Consider the following 14,569-nt stretch of genomic DNA (forward strand, 5'->3'; position numbering starts at 1 on the left):
TGACCCTGTATATATATACTTACCATGTATACAACTATTGCCCCTTTATATAACAACTGACCCTGTATATAACTACTGACCCTGGAACTGACCCTGTAAATAGCTACTGATCCTGGAACTGACCCTGTATATAACTACTGACCCTGTATATAGCTACTTACCCTGTATAAAGCTACTGACCCTGTATATAGCTACTGACCCTGAAAATAGCTACTGACCCTGTATATAGCTACTGACCCTGTATATAGCTGCTGACCCTGGAACTGACCCTGTATATAACTACTGACCCTGTATATAACTACTGGCCCTGTATATAACTACTGACCCTGTATATATCTACTGACCCTGTATATAACTACTGACCCTGTATATAACTACTGACCCTGTATATAACTACTGACCCTGTATATAGCTACTGACCCTGTATATAACTAATGACCCTGGAACTGACCCTGTATATAGCTACTGACCCTGTATATAACTACTGACCCTGTATATAACCACTGACCCTGGAACTGACCCTGTATATAACTACTGACCCTGTATATAACTACTGACCTTGTATATAACTACTGACCCTATATATATAGCTACTGACCCTGTATATAACTACTGACCCTGGAACTGACCCTGTATATAACTACTGACCCTGTATATAACTACTGACCTTGTATATAACTACTGACCCTGTATATAGCTACTGACCCTGTATTTAACTAATGACCCTGGAACTGACCCTGTATATAGCTACTGACCCTGTATATAACTACTGACCCTGTATATAACCACTGACCCTGGAACTGACCCTGTATATAACTACTGACCCTGTATATAACCACTGACCCAAGAACTGACCCTGTATATAACTATTGACCCTGTATATAACTACTGACCCTGAAAAAAGCTACTGACCCTGTATATATCTACTGACCCTGTATACAACTATTGCCCCTTTATATAACAACTGACCCGGTATATAACTACTGACCCTGGAACTGACCCTGTAAATAGCTATTGATCCTGGAACTGACCCTGTATATAGCTACTGACCCTGTATATAGCTACTGACCCTGAAAAAAGCGACTGACCCTGTATATATATACTTACCATGTATACAACTATTGCCCCTTTATATAACAACTGACCCTGTATATAACTACTGACCCTGGAACTGACCCTGTAAATAGCTACTGATCCTGGAACTGACCCTGTATATAACTACTGACCCTGTATATAGCTACTTACCCTGTATAAAGCTACTGACCCTGTATATAGCTACTGACCCTGAAAATAGCTACTGACCCTGTATATAGCTACTGACCCTGTATATAGCTGCTGACCCTGGAACTGACCCTGTATATAACTACTGACCCTGTATATAACTACTGGCCCTGTATATAACTACTGACCCTGTATATATCTACTGACCCTGTATATAACTACTGACCCTGTATATAACTACTGACCCTGTATATAACTACTGACCCTGTATATAGCTACTGACCCTGTATATAACTAATGACCCTGGAACTGACCCTGTATATAGCTACTGACCCTGTATATAACTACTGACCCTGTATATAACCACTGACCCTGGAACTGACCCTGTATATAACTACTGACCCTGTATATAACTACTGACCTTGTATATAACTACTGACCCTATATATATAGCTACTGACCCTGTATATAACTACTGACCCTGGAACTGACCCTGTATATAACTACTGACCCTGTATATAACTACTGACCTTGTATATAACTACTGACCCTGTATATAGCTACTGACCCTGTATATAACTAATGACCCTGGAACTGACCCTGTATATAGCTACTGACCCTGTATATAACTACTGACCCTGTATATAACCACTGACCCTGGAACTGACCCTGTATATAACTACTGACCCTGTATATAACCACTGACCCAAGAACTGACCCTGTATATAACTACTGACCCTGGAACTGACCCTGTATATAGCTACTGTACCTGTATATAACTACTGACCCTGTATATAACTACTGACCCTGTATATAACTACTGAGCCTGTATATAGCTACTGACCCTGTATATAACTACTGACCATGTATATAGCTACTGACCCTGTATATAACTATTGACCCTGTATATAACTACTGACCCTGTATATAACTACTGACCCTGGAACTGACCCTGTATATAGCTACTGTCCCTGTATATAACTATTGACCCTGTATATAGCTACTGACCCTGTGTATAACTACTGACCCTGTATATAGCTACTGACCCTGTATATTACTACTGACCCTGGAACTGACCCTGTATATAGCTACTGTCCCTGTATATAACTACTGACCCTGTATATAACTACTGACCCTGTATATAACTACTGACCCTGTATATAACTACTGACCCTGTATATAACTATTGACCCTGTATATAACTACTGACCCTGTATATAACTACGAACCCTGTATATAACTACTGACCCTGTATATAACTACTTACCCTGTATATAACTATTGACCCTGTATATAGCTACTGACCCTGTATATAACTACTGACCCTGTATATAGCTACTGACCCTGTATATAACTACTGACCCTGGAACTGACCCTGTATATAGCTACTGTCCCTGTATATAACTACTGACCCTGTATATAACTATTGACCCTGTATATAACTACTGACCCTGAAAAAAGCTACTGACCCTGTATATATCTACTGACCCTGTATACAACTATTGCCCCTTTATATAACAACAGACCCTGTATATAACTACTGACCCTGGAACTGACCCTGTAAATAGCTATTGATCCTGGAACTGACCCTGTATATAGCTACTGACCCTGTATATAGCTACTGACCCTGAAAAAAGCTACTGACCCTGTATATATATACTTACCATGTATACAACTATTGCCCCTTTATATAACAACTGACCCTGTATATATCTACTGACCCTGGAACTGACCCTGTAAATAGCTACTGATCCTGGAACTGACCCTGTATATAACTACTGACCCTGTATATAGCTACTTACCCTGTATAAAGCTACTGACCCTGTATATAGCTACTGACCCTGAAAATAGCTACTGACCCTGTATATAGCTACTGACCCTGTATATAGCTGCTGACCCTGGAACTGACCCTGTATATAACTACTGACCCTGTATATAACTACTGGCCCTGTATATAACTACTGACCCTGTATATATCTACTGACCCTGTATATAACTACTGACCCTGTATATAACTACTGACCCTGTATATAACTACTGACCCTGTATATAGCTACTGACCCTGTATATAACTAATGACCCTGGAACTGACCCTGTATATAGCTACTGACCCTGTATATAACTACTGACCCTGTATATAACCACTGACCCTGGAACTGACCCTGTATATAACTACTGACCCTGTATATAACTACTGACCTTGTATATAACTACTGACCCTATATATATAGCTACTGACCCTGTATATAACTACTGACCCTGGAACTGACCCTGTATATAACTACTGACCCTGTATATAACTACTGACCTTGTATATAACTACTGACCCTGTATATAGCTACTGACCCTGTATTTAACTAATGACCCTGGAACTGACCCTGTATATAGCTACTGACCCTGTATATAACTACTGACCCTGTATATAACCACTGACCCTGGAACTGACCCTGTATATAACTACTGACCCTGTATATAACCACTGACCCAAGAACTGACCCTGTATATAACTATTGACCCTGTATATAACTACTGACCCTGAAAAAAGCTACTGACCCTGTATATATCTACTGACCCTGTATACAACTATTGCCCCTTTATATAACAACTGACCCGGTATATAACTACTGACCCTGGAACTGACCCTGTAAATAGCTATTGATCCTGGAACTGACCCTGTATATAGCTACTGACCCTGTATATAGCTACTGACCCTGAAAAAAGCGACTGACCCTGTATATATATACTTACCATGTATACAACTATTGCCCCTTTATATAACAACTGACCCTGTATATAACTACTGACCCTGGAACTGACCCTGTAAATAGCTACTGATCCTGGAACTGACCCTGTATATAACTACTGACCCTGTATATAGCTACTTACCCTGTATAAAGCTACTGACCCTGTATATAGCTACTGACCCTGAAAATAGCTACTGACCCTGTATATAGCTACTGACCCTGTATATAGCTGCTGACCCTGGAACTGACCCTGTATATAACTACTGACCCTGTATATAACTACTGGCCCTGTATATAACTACTGACCCTGTATATATCTACTGACCCTGTATATAACTACTGACCCTGTATATAACTACTGACCCTGTATATAACTACTGACCCTGTATATAGCTACTGACCCTGTATATAACTAATGACCCTGGAACTGACCCTGTATATAGCTACTGACCCTGTATATAACTACTGACCCTGTATATAACCACTGACCCTGGAACTGACCCTGTATATAACTACTGACCCTGTATATAACTACTGACCTTGTATATAACTACTGACCCTATATATATAGCTACTGACCCTGTATATAACTACTGACCCTGGAACTGACCCTGTATATAACTACTGACCCTGTATATAACTACTGACCTTGTATATAACTACTGACCCTGTATATAGCTACTGACCCTGTATATAACTAATGACCCTGGAACTGACCCTGTATATAGCTACTGACCCTGTATATAACTACTGACCCTGTATATAACCACTGACCCTGGAACTGACCCTGTATATAACTACTGACCCTGTATATAACCACTGACCCAAGAACTGACCCTGTATATAACTACTGACCCTGAATATAGCTACTGACCCTGTATATAACTATTGACCCTGTATATAACTACTGACCCTGTATATAACTACTGACCCTGTATATAGCTACTGACCCTGTATATAACTATTGACCCTGTATATAACCACTGACCCTGGAACTGACCCTGTATATAACTACTGACCCTGTATATAACCACTGACCCTGGAACTGACCCTGTATATAACTACTGACCCTGTATATAGCTACTGACCCTGTATATAACTATTGACCCTGTAGATAGCTACTGACCCTGTATATAGCTACTGACCCTGTATACAACTATTGCCCCTTTATATAACAACTGACCCTGTATATAACTACTGACCCTGTATATAACCACTGACCCTGGAACTGACCCTGTATATAATTACTGACCCTGTATATAACTACTGACCTTGTATATAACTACTGACCCTATATATATAGCTACTGACCCTGTATATAACTACTGACCCTGGAACTGACCCTGTATATAACTACTGACCCTGTATATAACTACTGACCTTGTATATAACTACTGACCCTGTATATAGCTACTGACCCTGTATATAACTAATGACCCTGGAACTGACCCTGTATATAGCTACTGACCCTGTATATAACTACTGACCCTGTATATAACCACTGACCCTGGAACTGACCCTGTATATAACTACTGACCCTGTATATAACCACTGACCCAAGAACTGACCCTGTATATAACTATTGACCCTGTATATAACTACTGACCCTGAAAAAAGCTACTGACCCTGTATATATCTACTGACCCTGTATACAACTATTGCCCCTTTATATAACAACTGACCCGGTATATAACTACTGACCCTGGAACTGACCCTGTAAATAGCTATTGATCCTGGAACTGACCCTGTATATAGCTACTGACCCTGTATATAGCTACTGACCCTGAAAAAAGCTACTGACCCTGTATATATATACTTACCATGTATACAACTATTGCCCCTTTATATAACAACTGACCCTGTATATAACTACTGACCCTGGAACTGACCCTGTAAATAGCTACTGATCCTGGAACTGACCCTGTTAATAACTACTGACCCTGTATATAGCTACTTACCCTGTATAAAGCTACTGACCCTGTATATAGCTACTGACCCTGAAAATAGCTACTGACCCTGTATATAGCTACTGACCCTGTATATAGCTGCTGACCCTGGAACTGACCCTGTATATAACTACTGACCCTGTGTATAACTACTGGCCCTGTATATAACTACTGACCCTGTATATATCTACTGACCCTGTATATAACTACTGACCCTGTATATAACTACTGACCCTGTATATAACTACTGACCCTGTATATAGCTACTGACCCTGTATATAACTAATGACCCTGGAACTGACCCTGTATATAGCTACTGACCCTGTATATAACTACTGACCCTGTATATAACCACTGACCCTGGAACTGACCCTGTATATAACTACTGACCCTGTATATAACTACTGACCTTGTATATAACTACTGACCCTATATATATAGCTACTGACCCTGTATATAACTACTGACCCTGGAACTGACCCTGTATATAACTACTGACCCTGTATATAGCTACTGACCCTGTATATAACTAATGACCCTGGAACTGACCCTGTATATAGCTACTGACCCTGTATATAACTACTGACCCTGTATATAACCACTGACCCTGGAACTGACCCTGTATATAACTACTGACCCTGTATATAACCACTGACCCAAGAACTGACCCTGTATATAACTACTGACCCTGTATATAGCTACTGACCCTGTATATAACTATTGACCCTGTATATAACTACTGACCCTGTATATAACTACTGACCCTGTATATAGCTACTGACCCTGTATATAACTATTGACCCTGTATATAACCACTGACCCTGGAACTGACCCTGTATATAACTACTGACCCTGTATATAACCACTGACCCTGGAACTGACCCTGTATATAACTACTGACCCTGTATATAGCTACTGACCCTGTATATAACTATTGACCCTGTAGATAGCTACTGACCCTGTATATAGCTACTGACCCTGTATACAACTATTGCCCCTTTATATAACAACTGACCCTGTATATAACTACTGACCCTGGAACTTACCCTGTAAATAGCTACTGATCCTGGAACTGACCCTGTATATAACTACTGACCCTGTATATAGCTACTTACCCTGTATATAACTACTGACCCTGTATATAGCTACTGACCCTGTATATAGCTACTGACCCTGTATATAGCTACTGACCCTGTATATAGCTACTGACCCTGTATATAGCTACTGACCCTGAAAATAGCTACTGACCCTGTATATAGCTACTGACCCTGTATATAACTACTGACCCTGTATATAGCTACTTACCCTGTATATAGCTACTGACCCTGTATATAGCTACTGACCCTGAAAATAGCTACTGACCCTGTATATAGCTACTGACCCTGTATATAACTACTGACCCTGTATATAACAACTGACCCTGTATATAACCACTGACCCTGGAACTGACCCTGTATATAACTACTGACCCTGTATATAGCTACTGACCCTGTATATAACTACTGACCCTGTATATAACTACTGACCCTGTATATAACTATTGACCCTGTATATAACTACTGACCCTGTATATAACTACTGATCCTGTATATAACTACTGACCCTGTATATAACTACTGACCCTGTATATAACTACTGACCCTGTATATAGCTGCTGACCCTGTATATAACTACTGACCCTGTATATAGCTACTGACCCTGTATATAACAACAGACCCTGTATATAACTACTGACCCTGTATATAACTACTGATCCTGTATATAACAACTGACCCTGTATATAACAACTGACCCTGGAATTGACCCTGTATATAGCCACTGACCCTGTCTATCACTATTGACCCTGTGTATAATTACTGACCCTGTATATAACCACTGACCCTGGAACTGACCCTGTATATAACTACTGACCCTGTATATAGCTACTGACCCTGTATATAACCACTGACCCAAGAACTGACCCTGTATATAACTACTGACCCTGTATATAGCTACTGACCCTGTATATAACTATTGACCCTGTATATAACTACTGACCCTGTATATAACTACTGACCCTGTATATAGCTACTGACCCTGTATATAACTACTGACCCTGTATATAGCTACTGACCCTGTATATAACTACTGACCCTGTATATAACTACTGATCCTGTATATAACTACTGACCCTGTATATAACTACTGACCCTGTATATAACTATTGACCCTGTATATTACTACTGACCCTGTATATAACTACTGACCCTGTATATAACTACTGACCCTGTATATAACTACTGACTCTGTATATAACAACTGACCCTGTATATAACTACTGACCCTGGAACTGACCCTGTAAATAGCTATTGATCCTGGAACTGACCCTGTATATAACTACTGACCCTGTATACAACTATTGACTCTGTATATAACAACTGACCCTGTATATAACTACTGACCCTGGAACTGACCCTGTAAATAGCTATTGATCCTGGAACTGACCCTGTATATAACTACTGACTCTGTATATAGCTACTGACCCTGTATATAACTACTGAACCTGTATATAGCTACTGACCCTGAAAATAGCTACTGACCCTGTATATAACTACTGACCCTGTATATAACAACTGACCCTGTATATAACTACTGACCCTGGAACTGACCCTGTAAATAGCTATTGATCCTGGAACTGACCCTGTATATAACTACTGACCCTGTATGTAGCTACTTACCCTGTATATAGCTACTGTCCCTGTATATAGCTACTGACCCTGAAAATAGCTACTGACCCTGTATATAGCTACTGACCCTGTATATAACTACTGACCCTGTATATAGCTACTGGCACTGTATATAACTATTGACCCTGTATATAACTACTGACCCTGTATATAACCACTGACCCTGGAACTGACCCTCTATATAACTACTGACACTGTATAGAGCTACTGACCCTGTATATAACTATTGACCCTGTATATAGTTACTGACCCTATATATAGCTACTGACCCTGTATATAGCTACTGACCCTGGAACTGACCCTGTAAATAGCTACTGATCCTGGAACTGACCCTGTATATAACTACTGACCCTGTATATAGCTACTTACCCTGTATATAGCTACTGAGCCTGTATATAGCAACTGACCCTGAAAATAGCTACTGACCCTGTATATAGCTAATGCCCCTGTATATAGCTACTGACCCTGGAACTGACCCTGTATATAACTACTGACCCTGTATATAACTACTGGCCCTGTATATAACTACTGACCCTGTATATAGCTACTGACCCTGTATATAACTACTGACCCTGTATATAACTACTGACCCTTTATATAACTACTGACCCTGTATATATAGCTACTGACCCTGGAACAGACCCTGTATATAACTACTGACCCTGGAACTGACCCTGTATATAACTACTGACCCTGTATATAACTACTGACCTTGTATATAACTACTGACCCTGTATATAGCTACTGACCCTGTATATAACTACTGACCCTGGAACTGACCCTGTATATAGCTACTGACCCTGTATACAACTATTGACTCTGTATATAACAACTGACCCTGTATATAACTACTGACCCTGGAACTGACCCTGTAAATAGCTATTGATCCTGGAACTGACCCTGTATATAACTACTGACCCTGTATATAGCTACTGACCCTGTATATAACTACTGAACCTGTATATAGCTACTGACCCTGAAAATAGCTACTGACCCTGTATATAACTACTGACCCTGTATATAACAACTGACCCTGTATATAACCACTGACCCTGGAACTGACCCTGTATATAACTACTGACCCTGTATATAACTACTGACCCTGTATATAACTATTGACCCTGTATATAACCACTGACCCTGGAACTGACCCTGTATATAGCTGCTGACCCTGTATATAGCTACTGACCCTGTATATAACCACTGACCCTGGAACTGACCCTGTATATAGCTACTGACCCTGTATATAGCTACTGACCCTGTATATAGCTGCTGACCCTGTATATAGCTACTGACCCTGTATATAACCACTGACCCTGGAACTGACCCTGTATATAGCTACTGACCCTGTATATAGCTACTGACCCTGTATATAACAACAGACCCTGTATATAACTACTGACCCTGTATATAACTACTGATCCTGTATATAACAACTGACCCTGTATATAACCACTGACCCTGGAACTGACCCTGTATATAGTTACTGACCCTGTATATATCTATTGAGCCTGTGTATAATTACAGACCCTGTATACAACCACTGACCCTGGAACTGACCCTGTATATAACTATTGACCCTGTATATAACTACTGACCCTGTATATAACTACTGACCCTGTATATAACTACTGTCCCTGTATATAACTATTGACCCTGTATATAACTACTGACCCTGTATATAACAATTGACCATGTATATAACTACTGACCCTGTATATAACTACTGACCCTGGAACTGACCCTGTATATAACTACTGACCCTGTATATAGTTACTGACCCTGTATATAACTATTGAACCTGTATATAACTACTGACCCTGTATATAACTACTGACCCTGTATATAACTACTGACCCTGGAACTGACCCTGTATATAGTTACTGACCCTGTATATAGCTACTGACCCTGTATATAGCTACTGACCCTGTATATAGCTACTGACCCTGTATATAACTATTGACCCTGGAACTGACCCTGTGTATAACTACTGACCCTGTATATAGCTACTGATCCTGTATATAACTACTGACCCTGTATATAACTACTGACCCTGTATATAGCTACTGACCCTGTATATAACTACTGACCCTGTATATAGCTACTGACCCTGTATATAACCACTGACCCTGTATATAACTTCTGACCCTGTATATAACTACTGACCCTGTATATAACTACTGACCCTGGAACTGACCATGTATGTAACTATTGACCCTGTATATAACTATTGATCCTGTATATAGCTACTGACCCTGTATATAACTACTGACCCTGGAACTGACCCTGTATATAGCTACTGACCCTGTATATAACTATTGATCCTGTATATAGCTACTGACCCTGTATATAACTACTGACCCTGTATATAACTACTGACCCTGGAACTGACCCTGTATATAGCTATTGACCCTGTATATAACTATTGACCCTGTATATAGCTACTGACCCTGTATATAACTACTGACCCTGGAACTGACCCTGTATATAGCTACTGACCCTGTATATAACTACTGACCCTGTATATAGCTACTGACCCTGTATATAACTACTGACCCTGGAACTGACCCTGTATATAGCTACTGTCCCTGTATATAACTACTGACCCTGTATATAACTACTGACCCTGTATATAACTACTGAGCCTGTATATAGCTACTGACCCTGTATATAACTACTGACCATGTATATAGCTACTGACCATGTATATAACTATTGACCCTGTATATAACTACTGACCCTGTATATAACTACTGACCCTGGAACTGACCCTGTATATAGCTACTGTCCCTGTATATAACTATTGACCCTGTATATAGCTACTGACCCTGTGTATAACTACTGACCCTGTATATAGCTACTGACCCTGTATATTACTACTGACCCTGGAACTGACCCTGTATATAGCTATTGTCCTTGTATATAACTACTGACCCTGTATATAACTACTGACCCTGTATATAACTACTGACCCTGTATATAACTATTGACCCTGTATATAACTACTGACCCTGTATATAACTACGAACCCTGTATATAACTACTGACCCTGTATATAACTACTTACCCTGTATATAACTATTAACCCTGAATATAGCTACTGACCCTGTATATAACTACTGAACCTGTATATAACTACTGACAATGTATATAACTACTGACCCTGTATATAACTACTGACTCTGTATATAACAACTGACCCTGTACATAACTACTGACCCTGTATATATCTACTGACCCTGTACATAACTACTGACCCTGTATATAGCTACTGACCCTGTATATAACTACTGACCCTGTATATAACTACTGATCCTGTATATAACTACTGACCCTGTATATAACTACTGACCCTGTATATAACTATTGACCCAGTATATAACTACTGACCCTGTATATAACTACTGACCCTGTATATAACTACTGAACCTGTATATAACTACTGACCCTGTATATAACTACTGACCCTGTATATAACTAGTGACTCTGTATATAACAACTGACCCTGTACATAACTACTGACCCTGTATATATCTACTGACCCTGTACATAACTACTGACCCTGTATATAGCTACTGCCCCTGTATATAACTACTGACCCTGGAACTGACCCTGTATATATCTACTGACCCTGTATATAACTACTAACCCTGTATATAGCTACTGACCCTGGAACTGACCCTGTATATAGTTTCTGACCCTGTATATAACTACTGACCCTGGAACTGACCCTGTATATAGCTACTGACCCTGTATATAACTACTGACCCTGGAACTGACCCTGTATATAACTACTGACCCTGTATATAACTACTGACCCTGTATATAGCTACTGACCCTGTATATAACTACTGACCCTGTATATAACTACTGACCCTGGAACTGACCCTGTATATAGCTATTGACCCTGTATATAACTATTGACCCTGTATATAGCTACTGACCCTGTATATAACTACTGACCCTGGAACTGACCCTGTATATAGCTACTGACCTTGTATATAACTACTGACCCTGTATATAGCTACTGACCCTGTATATAACTACTGACCCTGGAACTGACCCTGTATATAGCTACTGTCCCTGTATATAACTACTGACCCTGTATATAACTACTGACCCTGTATATAACTACTGAGCCTGTATATAGCTACTGACCCTGTATATAACTACTGACCATGTATATAGCTACTGACCCTGTATATAACTATTGACCCTGTATATAACTACTGACCCTGTATATAACTACTGACCCTGGAACTGACCCTGTATATAGCTACTGTCCCTGTATATAACTATTGACCCTGTATATAGCTACTGACCCTGTGTATAACTACTGACCCTGTATATAGCTACTGACCCTGTATATTACTACTGACCCTGGAACTGACCCTGTATATAGCTACTGTCCCTGTATATAACAACTGACCCTGTATATAACTACTGACCCTGTATATAACTACTGACCCTGTATATAACTATTGACCCTGTATATAACTACTGACCCTGTATATAACTACGAACCCTGTATATAACTACTGACCCTGTATATAACTACTTACCCTGTATATAACTATTAACCCTGTATATAGCTACTGACCCTGTATATAACTACTGACCCTGTATATAGCTACTGACCCTGTATATAACTACTGACCCTGGAACTGACCCTGTATATAGCTACTGTCCCTGTATATAACTACTGACCCTGTATATAACTATTGACCCTGTATATAACTACTGACCCTGAAAAAAGCTACTGACCCTGTATATATCTACTGACCCTGTATACAACTATTGCCCCTTTATATAACAACTGACCCTGTATATAACTACTGACCCTGGAACTGACCCTGTAAATAGCTATTGATCCTGGAACTGACCCTGTATATAGCTACTGACCCTGTATATAGCTACTGACCCTGAAAAAAGCTACTGACCCTGTATATATATACTTACCCTGTATACAACTATTGCCCATTTATATAACAACTGACCCTGTATATAACTACTGACCCTGGAACTGACCCTGTAAATAGCTACTGATCCTGGAACTGACCCTGTATATAACTACTGACCCTGTATATAGCTACTTACCCTGTATAAAGCTACTGACCCTGTATATAGCTACTGACCCTGAAAATAGCTACTGACCCTGTATATAGCTACTGACCCTGTATATAGCTGCTGACCCTGGAACTGACCCTGTATATAACTACTGGCCCTGTATATAACTACTGACCCTGTATATATCTACTGACCCTGTATATAACTACTGACCCTGTATATAACTACTGACCCTGTATATAACTACTGACCCTGTATATAACTACTGACCCTGTATATAGCTACTGACCCTATATATATAGCTACTGACCCTGTATATAACTACTGACCCTGGAACTGACCCTGTATATAACTACTGACCCTGTATATAACTACTGACCTTGTATATAACTACTGTCCCTGTATATAGCTACTGACCCTGTATATAACTAATGACCCTGGAACTGACCCTGTATATAGCTACTGACCCTGCATATAACTACTGACCCTGTATATAACCACTGACCCTGGAACTGACCCTGTATATAACTACTGACCCTGTATATAACCACTGACCCAAGAACTGACCCTGTATATAACTACTGACCCTGTATATAGCTACTGACCCTGTATATAACTACTGACCCTGTATATAACTATTGACCCTGTATATAGCTACTGACCCTGTATACAACTACTGACCCTGTATATAACTACTGACCCTGTATATAACTACTGACCCTGTATATAACTACTGACCGTGGAACTGACCCTGTATATAGCTACTGACCCTGTATATAACTATTGGCCCTGTATATAACTACTGACCCTGTATATAACTACTGACCCTGTACATAGCTACTGACCCTGTATATAACTATTGACC

This window comes from Oncorhynchus clarkii, chromosome 9 (assembly GCF_045791955.1).
Source record: "Oncorhynchus clarkii lewisi isolate Uvic-CL-2024 chromosome 9, UVic_Ocla_1.0, whole genome shotgun sequence".
Taxonomy (NCBI): domain Eukaryota; kingdom Metazoa; phylum Chordata; class Actinopteri; order Salmoniformes; family Salmonidae; genus Oncorhynchus; species Oncorhynchus clarkii.